The sequence below is a fragment of the Candoia aspera genome, chromosome 2 (genome assembly GCF_035149785.1).
Source record: "Candoia aspera isolate rCanAsp1 chromosome 2, rCanAsp1.hap2, whole genome shotgun sequence".
NCBI classification, from domain to species: domain Eukaryota; kingdom Metazoa; phylum Chordata; class Lepidosauria; order Squamata; family Boidae; genus Candoia; species Candoia aspera.
The window spans coordinates 125,324,043-125,336,176 of NC_086154.1; positions in this window are offsets into that span (position 1 = coordinate 125,324,043).

Here is a 12,134-nt window from a genome sequence, read left to right on the forward strand (position 1 = left end):
TTGACAGTCCGAAGGGCATGACTGTATATTTGCAATGCCCATCCTGGGTGCAGAATGCAGTCTTCCATTCATCACCCTTCTTTATCCGAATGAGGTTGTAGGCCCCACGTAGATCCAACTTAGTGAAGACTCATGCCCCCTTAATCCTTTCCAGTAGTTCTGAAATTAAGGGCAGCAGGTACCGATTTTTTACAGTTATTTCATTCAAACAATAGTCTCAACAAAGATGCAGCTCACCAGATTTTTTTTTGACAAAGAGTACTGGGGTGGCCAAGGGAGAGGTGGAAGGCCAGATGAACCCTCTTTCCAGGTTAGTATCTAGGAACTCTCTCAGGGCTGCTCTTTCAGGTTCTGACAAGGAATAGATCCTCCCCATAGGGACCTTGGCACCTTCAACCAGGTCGATGGCACAATCGCACAGGCAATGAGGCGGCAACTGATCCGCTTCCTTCTCGTTGGAAACGTCCACAAAATCTTGTAGTTGCAGCGGAATCAAGGGATTCAGAGGCTCTATTCTACTGGACGCCAGGGTACTGGGAAGATGAGAAGAGCACCAAGGGCTTGGAAATGACATTGCAGTCTTGGCCAACTCTATGTGGGGCTTGTGAGCCTTCAGCCATTCCATTCCCAACACGATAGGGAACTGGGCAGTAGCAGCAAGGAGAAATTTGATTCCTTCTGAATGATCTCCAGTGTGCATGATTAGACCAGTGGTCGCATTGGAGATAGGACTGGAACTCAATAGCCGACCATCTGTAGTTTCTACGAGCAGAGGAGGATGAACAAGTTTCTGAGGAATTCCCCATTGTCTAGCGAATTCAAGTTTCATGAAAATCACGGTGGCTCTGGAAACTATCATGACATGAGCTTGGATATCTGAAGTCTGAGGTAGGTACAACGACACTTCTACAACAAGATGCCTGGAAGAAGGGAGTCGGGGCAGCTGAGTTTTATTTGAAGCAGATTTAGCCCAGCCTAACTGCCCCTCTAAGTTGGTCGGGGCCCATTTCCTGACGGCAGCTGTGTTTTCTGTTTAGCAGAGCAATTACTGGCCAGATGACCAGGCTCACCACAGTACAGACACAGGCCTTCACATCTTCTCCAATCCTTTTCTGAGGGGGTCAGTTTAGATCTAGCTCCCCCTAATTGCATGGGCTCTTCGGAGGCATCGGCCCAGGCTTGATGAAGGCCCATTGGTAGGCCAACTCCAGCATGCCAAAATGCCTTCCTCTGTTGGAGGTGCCCACCAATTTTTAAACATAACTGCATGAAGGCAGGAAGTGAAGAAGGATAGTCATTGTGCATGAGTTCATCCAAGATGTCTGCTGACAGGCTTTGTTGGAATTGGTCTAATAGTGCATCATCGTTCCATGTAAGGTCCTGGGCAAGTATACGAAAATCATTGATGTACTCCACTACTGGATGCCTTCCCTGCCTCAGTTCGCTCAGCTGCCTACTGGTGGTTTGAATCTTCACTGGGTCTTCAAACATCATTCTTAGTTGCTGACAAAACCCATCAAAATTGTCAAGCAAAGGGCTCGGTTGAATAATCAAAGGAGAGGCCCACTTGGCCACAGATCCTGAAAGGTGACTAATGATGAACCCGACCTTGTGGTGATCTGTCAGAAAATTTTCTGGAGACTTAAATATAACTGACATTGGGCCATGAAAACTGGGAAGTCTTTTAATGTTCCATCGAACTTCTCGGGTGCAGCGACTAGACATCTGTGATGAGGAACTGCAACTGTGACTGCGGCAGGTTGCTGGTTTTGTAGTTGGTTTAGTTGGGCAGTCAGCAGGGCGACTTGCTGTACTAATTGCGTGTGGTCCATGCTGGTTGCTCCCTCAGGCCGGAGACAATCTGTCCTGTTCAGAATATGCAACCAAGACTGGACTCAGCTGGAAACCCTGGACTAGGCTGGATTTCAGATCCCGAACAAGATAGGTGTGAAATTCCTGGGCTCAGCTGAGCACACAAAGCACAGTTGGATGGAACTGAAGGCACACGGCGGCACAGGAGTTTCAAGGTATGAAGAAGGTACTTGGAAGATTGTGGAGTTTCAAGACTGGAGGCAAAACTGAGACTGCTGGGCTCGGCGGGCAAAGGATCCTTGATGGCAGCAAAAGCAGGATTCAGGTCTTCTTCAGAGGTGAGCAAAGGTGCTGATTCCTCTTTGGCAACAGATGCTGTCTCCAATGAGGGTAAGGACTCTTCTGTGAACGCTGGAGGCTGGGAGGATCAGTTGTCTCTGGCAGCTCGCTCTTCGCACGGCTGCCTTTTATCCCGCTCCTTGGCACGCTTGGACCCTCCTGCAGCTAATCAGGCTGCCTTTTCCTTTGCATGCTTTTCAGCCTGTTGTTGGCATGCGCTGATTGGTGGATTCAAATCCTTCCCCAAATCTTGGCCAATCAGCGCCTTGGACTCTTCCTGCACTGCTGACTCATCCTGGAGTTTCATTTTCCCGGTTTCAGTCCAGTAAGTTTCCAATTCCTCCTCTGACTCAGAAAGAGTTTAACTTTCCGAGTCAGAGGCAGGCTTGACTCTAACATGTACTGTAACATAATTACAACTGGGCTGCATTTCTTTCAGGGCCCATGCAAGACTATGCCACTTAAGGACCTGGGCAAAGAAAATCCTTTAGGAGACCTCCTTGGTTCATCTTACCCTGAACAATAGATTTGTATCAACTCTGAAGGCAAATTGATCAAGACCTGATATATGGTAGTGTCATGAGTACTGATGGCGAGCAGGAGGGGGCCTCTATCCAGGGTGGAAAACGCATGCGTAGTACTGAGGAATTAAGCAGCCATTCAAAGAGACACAGATCAGACCCGCCTTAACTTTTGGGGTTTATCTGTCTGGGTTTTTCCCACGCTTCTTCAGTTTGTTAGGATTTTCTGTCTTATATAGCAGTAATAAACACTAGAGACCTATTCCTCGTCTCAGCGTGATTCCTAACTGTCAGGACAGGTGATCTGTCAGTACCAGCTTTACTTATGTTAGGCCTCAATAAAACTTAAGGAGAACTCAGGCAGAGGGTCTGGGACTTAGATGTTCAATCAGGTAATGTGACGTGGGAATGACTTTGGGAGACAGGAGAAGAGTCACAACCTAGACAACAGCCTGATAAATGAAATTTGAGACCAAAGAAGGAGGGGTGGCAAAAGCGGCTTAGAAGGAACCCTCCCTACTTTTCAGGACAGTAAAGGGGTTGGGGGCAATACTTTCAGACTTGCAAGATTCTGTTAATGTAACCTTACAATAAAGATAGAGCTGGTACTCCTGGGTGTGCTTCTTACCTGGACTACCTTGCAAGGCTGACAGGGCCTGAGTCTTCCATCTCTATTATAGTAGAATTGCTTTGTCATCCTGGGCTCTCCCTTGCTATATTTTTAAGATCACGTGTGCTCCACATAAGGGGCCTTTTTCTGTGACCCGAATTGATGCACTATCCCTCAGGGCTACAACTGGAAGTTATTTCAACCTTCTGTATGAAAATTAGATTTGTATATGTTCAAATATGGTGTCACGTTCACCGTTTCAATGTGCATTGTACATCGTAACGTTTCGCATGTCAAGTTGCTGACGCGTGTTCTGTTTGGGAGGGGCTGAGTGGACTCCTTCTGCTGGGTTTGTTATCTGTCTTCAGGGGAATGGAATGTGTTTGGGTTATCTAGTGTGTTCAAGGTTTTCTTCCCAGGAGATCAGCAGAACTTGTTACCAGCACCTGGGGTGGGGAATTTGAAACAGTTGGGCGAGGGGAGGGATTACATTTGCACCGAGGGTTTTGTAGTTGGCGCGCTTTTGCTCATTCTCAGCTTTCTTTGTATTTGCATACTATTCTTTAATAAACCAGATATTATTAAGCTCCTGCTTGTGAGTCTGAGTATGTTAGGATAGGCAATCGTTACATATGGAGGTTGAATCTGTATCCCTTGTTGTATTAAAACGTCCACTCTATGCACAATGGCGATTACAACTTATAACTCGTTAATTCGACATTTAATTTTCCTCATGATGAGATCACTGCTTTCCTTTTAAGTGACCAATTTCTAAATGTATCAAGGGTGATGGCAATTTTTTTAAATCTGTAGCTGTAGCTTACAAGAATTGGCTGATACCTTCCTCACAACTTTGTGGCTTCTATGTAATTTATATTATATGAACTTTTTAACTATTGTATATGTTTTAATGTTTACTGGTTTGGTCTTGGACCATAAAACAAGTAAACAAATATTTTATTCTATTTATTTATAAAATAAATATTTTATTTATAAATCTATTTATGCATTTATTTATGAGGTTTCTGTTGTGGCAGCTGCATTAGCTTTTTTCCCTATATCTAAAGTATGTTGCCAACTAGGGCTCATCAAAACCCCATCACTCCAGACCTTTACTAAAATCCTAGATCTATTTGTTTTCTCGCTGTGTGTTGGTGGTTTTATCTGAATAGTTGATACTGCGCAAGTTTCTTGGATGGGCTGTTTGTTTTACTGGTGTTTGCTATTTATTATTTGTCATTGTCTTGCATTTAGATTTGGAAGCCGTCATACCTTTAAAGCTGCCTTTAAAATATTTTGAATAAGCACATCATACTCTAATAGCATTTAAATACAACTCCTACAAAAAGACAGCTTCCATAAGAACAAGCAAGAGTTTGACTGTATTTCTGTCTTAGAATCAGTCGTTTCCAAATCCAATGTGGGGACTGAATAAGAACTATGACGGGAAGACGCAAACACATACAAAGCCATGTGTTCATGCTGACAGTAGTTGAATTAGATGGTCCAATTTGCATAAATACCATTGCTGTAATCTTCTCTTTTCTGGGTGAATTTCAAGACCCTTTGTGAAGAACTCAAGAGAATTTTTATGAGTAGGGGTTTGGAGTCCATAGGTATGAGTTGCCTGGACAAATGGGTGTAGGTTGCTAACTGTCAGGAACTTGAACAGGAAGGCAAATGTGTAAGGAGGAGACATTTCTGTTGCTCACAGCGTGCGTGCAGACAGGACACCGTAGAACTATGCCGCTCAATAGGTCAACAGACAAGCAGTAGGATTAGCAAATGGGATGAGTTTCCTCTGTGCTCTCACTGGAAAAAGATTAGCAAGCCCCACATCTGCTGTTCTCCCAGATCTCCTGTTTAAATATTAATACATGGATTATTTCCAGATCCAAACACCGCTAAGCACCTCTGGCCCAAAGCCCTTTTCAAAAAGTAGGCAGCTGATTTAGGCCGTTGAATTCTGGGGCCAAAACTACTCAGAAATCTGTCCTGCAACAGCAGCAAATAATTGCCAAATTTTATAGGCCTTTTTAAATGCTGAGAGCAATTAGGAATAGGAAAAAAGATTTTTAAATGGGGCAGATATTTAGACTATCAAAAATGCTTAGCTGCTCCTGCTGTCCATTTGCTATGAAAAGAAATAACCAACTATATTTGACAGCTTATCCACGGTAGGTAAGTATAGTGTGTGTGTGTGTGTCTCTCTCTCTCAGAACCCTAATGTGGGTCTTGGAAATTTGATTGCTTTTGTTGACCAGATGAGACAGAGGCTTTACCTATTAAATGAAATGAACACATCTTTCAATGTTGTTTTCACATGGCACCTCAGACTCAAATTACTCCTAATCAATGACTTACCCAACAGTGAAGAGGCAAATGATTAGAGAAGTCCAAAGTTGCCCTGGTTATAACAGGAGCAAACATTTTGGCTGGCTGACTGTAGGGTTTTGTGTGAGAGACAGACAGACATCTGCAGTGGCCAGATCAGTGTAAAACCTCCCTTTCTGTACCTGCTTTACCCTTCTTCCCCCTACATCTGTGGGGGGTTGAGGAAAAAAAACCCAAAGAGGCAGAGCGCCTAGAACTTTGTAACCCTTTTCTGGATTTGCATGTGAGCATTCAGTTAAGGAAGTAACCCTTAAAGTAAATTGGAGCCTGATCCTGACTAGTTTCCAAACCACAGGAAGTAATTGTTCCCGTATTCTGCTTTAGACAGGGAGTTGGAAACTAAGTTTTACAAGAGAGAGATGTTTATGTACTTTTAGCCTTTGAACAGATGTGATATGGCAAGCACCTGAAGGGGTGGTCCCATGCAGGAGGGAGTCAAGTTCTGTTCTCTACTGCCCAGAAATCCAAGCCAAGTTGCGGGCGGGCAGGCAGGCAGGTTCCAGCTGACCGTTAAGAAAAGCTTCCCTAACAATAAGAGCAGTTCAAGAGGGGGATCAATTAGTAAGTGGGGTGATGAGCTCTTCATTTGATAAGTTCAGGTACAGCCTGAACAGCCATCTCTCAATGTTTTAGATTCCTGCACTAAGCAGGAACGGAGATTCTGCTATCATCTCTCTTTTTCCAATACCGTGGTCTTATGATTGGGTTGATATCCTGTAAGCCAGCTTTTAATGGGCATCTGCAGAGAACTTATTAGATTTTGTAGTGAAATTATTTGCACTGGAATTCTGTCCAGTCCTGGCATGCGTATGGGCAAGTTATTGTGCTTATTTTATTACTACTATAACAATGATGTGTTGGCCTGAACTCCAGAATTTCCAGTCAGGAAGGATTTTTTGCTTTTAATCTACTAGATCTGGAGGATCAGGTTAAAGAAAGCTGATCTAGATTTATACCTGAAGTGATGGCCATTTATACAAGCCTATCACACATTTCAAAAGGACTGATTTGCAAGTGCCTGAAGAAGGCTACAGGTCTGTTAAAACCTCAAAAGACTAATCTTGTAAGAGAAGATTTCAGAGTAAAGATAATCCACCTTCCAGTCTGGTGTCTCCCCACCCCTGCTTTTATCTCCCAGTTCCCAACTGACCAGAGTAAAGTAAACCCAACCCAGAGACGAACACCTAGTATGGTAAGATTGATACTAAATGGTACTTTTAGTCACTAGAGGGCACCATGTTATTTTCAGATGTGAAGCATCTGCCTAGATCTGTTTTAAGACAAGCTGTCTCCTTCCTAGATGAGAAATGCATGCGTTGGTTACCAAAAGAGCACAAACTCCCTTGCAGGTTTTGTCTAGGATGAGCAGCTTTCTTGATCTACCTGATACTTGATTTGTATCAGAATACCATAAATCCTAAGGGATTTTTTAAAAATCAAACTCAAAGTAGACTGTGATGTGCATAATTACCATGTGCAACCCGTTTCTTCCCCTGTGCTTTCTAAAAGCAGAAAACAGGCAACCTGTTTCTCTTCAGATATTTTGGAGTCAATGTCTCTTTTGCTCTCAATGTCAATACCTGTATACCTGGGGTGGATGGAACTTGGAATTCCAAAACATCTGGAGGGCAATGGTGATATTTTTCTCCATGACCATCAGCAAGCCTTTCTTGTAAGACATCTTTGGGCTGAGATGCCAGATTACACCAGTAAAAAAGGATATACTTATTTCTGGAACTTCTAAATTACAGGGCAGAGATACACAATTTCCACTGGGTCAAGTCCACACCAGGCTTCCTGCAACATGTCAAGGCCTATACTCCAAAGTTGGGCAGGACTAAAAGCCTCGAGGAAGAGGGTTGTTATTGCTGAGAAATGTATTTGAAGTTGTTAAGTATATCTAATGCCATTTAATTGCCTACTGTAGATAGATCTGTAGTGGCTATTCAAATGTTCAGGAAAGCATTTACTGAAGTTTATTGAGGAACTATAAAGATGTTACGATACATGATCTGAGAACAGCCCATTCATAGAAATAAGAGGAAAGCATTTTGGTTTTACTTCTGCAAATTCCAGAAGTGTTCGTGTAGCGAGTCAAAAAAAAAAAAAAAACAGAACACACACACCCACATATTCTCATGTGTTTTGTTTTATTTACAGTGTACAGCAACACATTAGAACAATAAATACTGATGTGGAGCAAGATACTACCAAATGATTTCAATGTGAGAATCACGAGAAGCATAATTTAACCGCAAAATTTTGTAGAAACAAAAAAGTATCCTCTTTCTGGATACCTATAAAGCTTCGCGTCAGAGGTCTGGCTTCCACCCTGTATTCAACCAAATGCTATTTGGTTTTGGCTTGATCTGTTTCTTTTCATGGCTACTTTCCAGTAATAGAAGGTTCCATGTTCTTGTTCCATTTTATTATTAACATGTTAATGGAAAGACAAAACTCTAAGATGGAAAGAAAAGAAGTTACTTAGTCTGTTCTCTTGGTTGGCAGTTGGTTGCCTATCTGCAAATGGGGAGTAATTTAGGACCTCTGTGCGCAGTAGAAATGTGGGTTTACCACAAAAAACAAATCCAAAACTGGTAATAAGAAATAGACTTCAATATTTAATTTATATATCTGTAACCTAAAACAAAATGTATTCTTATGGTTTCAAAAATTTTTGAATGTGCGTATCTATACCATTACTGTATGAACCTAACTGATTGGAAAGATAGTCAACATGTTTAAGTATATAATATCTAACTGAAGTTTTTCAAATGATTCTGGGAGGGTTAGATTATACTTTCCGATGAGTTTCTCACAAGCTTCACATAGAAGTTCTAACCGGTGTTTTCATCTGCAATTCTGAACATCCGTATTTCAGATCACTTCAGTTCCCCCTCCATCTGACACACACAGTTGCATATTCACTTCTTTACAAAGCATTCTTACCTAAACAATGTTGGCTGAGTATCTGATTTTGGGAATGCACGCCAGACAGGTGATAAAATTAAGAACGGGTTCAAATAATGGGGATTCATGGCTCTCTGGACATTTTTTATTTTCTGGGAGCACCAGTTATACTTTTTCAAGTATAAAGTTTGCAGACTTGCCCTCTAAAAAACTGTACACTTGTTGCCAACAGATGGACCCCCTCCATCCTTGCAACAGAGTATAAGTAACAGCATTCCCTATCGTAGAATGTAGGGTGGATTCTAAGTGGACCACAGTGAGGTTGGCCAGAAAGAGAAGAGCATCCTGGTTCCAGAAAGCAAGGGGCCAGAACAGTGAGTGGATTGAAGCAATTTCTCCATACACAAACACCAATCCGACAATGAAATTTTCCTCTAGGGACACAGAGTAAGGGGCGTGACACACCCCGCTCTGTCCTCTAACATCCCAGGGCCACTTCTGCCTAATTTACTATGGCTGCTCTCTCTAGAATGAAACTATCCCTATTTTGCATTTCTGTGCCCTAAGTTCTAGTTCTTGGCGTGATGACAGAACACAACAGCCCTTGAGAAATATCTTTTAATACACTGCACAGGGACTCTCCCTTCCCTCTTTTGCTTCCAAAACCGGGCAGGGATGCAGAACCTGAGGACCTCCAGATGCCAAAGTACAACTCCCAGCAGTGCCCGTGGAAAAGAATGCTGGCAATTATAGTTCAGCCATCTGGAGGGTTACCAGTTGCCCACTCCTGACCCAGAAAAACAGCTGTGAGCGTTGTTTTCCTTATTTATCTGAATATGGGAGAGCACAAGCTATCTCCTGCTTTAGCACTGGGTACAGCAAGCAGAGCATAATGCCTAAGGAAGAGGCCAGCTAAAGACTGGGAGCTCACCACACCTGAAAAGGACAGCTGCAATCAATTATTCCAACACTCTTTGGGTCGGGAGGGGGGAAGAGGAGAGGGGTTCAGGCTGGTTCCCAGGGAATTCTTTAAGGCTTTTTATCTTACCACCAAACCAGGCCAAAACCCAGGATGGCAGTGACTCAATACTGCTACTGTGCTGCTAACAACATAATTGATGCAATTAGTACCAAATTAGTTTTATGCTTGGCAGCAGGAAAAAGCAAGGCAAGTACCAAGGATGCCTCGAGCCCAGAGCTACTTCAATTTTGGGTGCTCAGCAAGGCAGATTATTGGCCAAGTTCCCAACACAGCTGATAAAAGGTAGAGGTACACTTGTGTGTGAGCATTTTCCATTAGACACAGGACCAGCATGCTACGGCCAAAAAAGGCAGGTAGCCGTTGACCATACAGGTCATGGTGGGAATAAAGCTGTTGAAATAGCAGAACAAGTATAGCTTAGCTGGAACTCTCAAAATGGCGAGCTTGAGTTTCTGTTTCTAGTCCTCATGATGGTAAAGGAAACCTTTGCAATTTCCACAAATTGAGGTAGCATCAGTGACCACCTGGCCCATGTATTGTGCTAAGCCATATTGTGTGGCTTGTTAAATTGTGTGGCTTCTTAAATCATGGTTTATTGTGTGTGAATTTAATCCTTGTAATCTTAAACCATTTTGAAAGTCTCTCCTCCTTTTATATATATCAATCGGAAGGTACAGGCAGCCTGAATTTGGAGGCTGATGCCATAAGGGAGAACAAGGACTTAATTACAGAAACAAAGCAAAGCACAGAAACTCCCTCCCAATCCTTGTTCTATTGTCTAACGACCCCCCCACCAGTGATCTTGATTTTAATACAGAAATCTCCATTTAAAGGAGAATCTTGCTTCACTTTAATAGAATATTTACACTGAAAGCATGGCAACCTAAGATGGAAAGCTGGCATGCTATGAAGCAAAGCACAAGACTCTAGCATCATCTTTATTTCCAGAATGCTTCTTACAATGCACCTAAGCCCCATACTTATTTGCAAAACAGAAATGCAGGTCCAGCTTCACAGAAAGAGATGCTAGAGTGAAACCACATCCTACAGCAACACTGCCTGGGCAGGGGAATTGACCAGGCCTGCATGGCAGTCATTTGAGGAGCAAACCTCTACCTTATCAATCATTTTATAAGAACACCAACAAGGCTGCCTTTCACTGACACAAAACAGACTAACAGTAGATTTGAAATAAACAACACATGAATTTATCAAATTCAATTTTGTATGATGTGCTCCTGTTAGTCACTAGTTTACACGTTACTAAAAAGGGATTGGATACCAATGTGCCACAGCTGTTCCCAACTGTATAAATTCCAGGTTTGTTGACACTCTGTAATTCACAGTATTACAGTTATTTCATAGGAAACATACTCTGCATTTTCATCATAAAAAACAGCCCCAAGGGAACTGGCATTCATATGCAGACAGCTAGGTAACACTAGTTCTAGTGCACAGAGGCTTCACCCCATTCAGGGCTTCCTCCAAAGGATGCAAGCAACCACATAACTTGCATAACAGAGCTCTACTGTGCGCCTCTCAGGACGAGCAAGGAAAGCACTCCACAACAGGTGAACTTGTAGGGGCAGCCCGCACTATCTTCTCCATCTTGGCTGGGAGAGCACCCCGGGACTAGGCTTTGCAACAGAAGGAGGTGATACTGCTGGACAGAAGCCCCCAGCACTCACGTCCTTGAGAGAGATGCTGGCTGGCAAAGCCAACATCCCAAATGGCAGAACCTGGACTTGCTAGAGCCCAGTTCTTCTCTCCCACCCAGTTCACTGCTTATCTCCCACCCCTCTCCTTTCTTGACCCACAAATTATTTGAAAGAAAGGCTTCATCAGTGCAAGGACAATGAAGTTCAAAACTCAGCTCTTGGGGAATCGAGCAACATTTGGAGGGACGCTTTAATTAGAAATACTAAATCTGGCCTGTTGCCTTCTACCTTTTCCATGAAGAGAATTTGCCAATTTGTTTTAATTTACTGCAATGTGATTTGAGACATTTTGGCATGGAAATCATGACTCTCTTCCTACTTAAACTGACAGCCGGATTGCAAGCTGCTACTTTTCTATCCAATAATATACAGTATAGGGGTTTGTTGAGAAGCAGCTTGTTTAGTGGGGGAAAAAACCCTGCAGGATCCAAAGAATAAGATATGTGAGATATTTCAGCCCTGGCTGTAGCCTGTTGAAAAGGGACCAGGAGATGAGAAAGATGTGGGCAAGGCGGCACCCATCTCCTCTCCTCCAGGGCTAGCAGTAATAGTCACATTTATTCCTAACAGGGGAAGGGAAGAAATTCGAAGTGAAGGTCTTTAGGGTTCCTAGCAAAATCTTAGAAAAACAATTAGTACTGTAGGAATGGAGCAACAACAAACAGAAACAGTAATTCCTGGAAGTCCCAATAAAATGCTAAGAAATCCCTAAAGTTGTTTCTCCCTTATGGAATGGACAGGGATCAGATGGATTCATTCCAAGAGCAATAATTCTACTCGCTCAACACTCATATCCAAAAAGCACTTCTTTTTTCTACTGAAGATGAATCCCAAGGAGACTATTCACA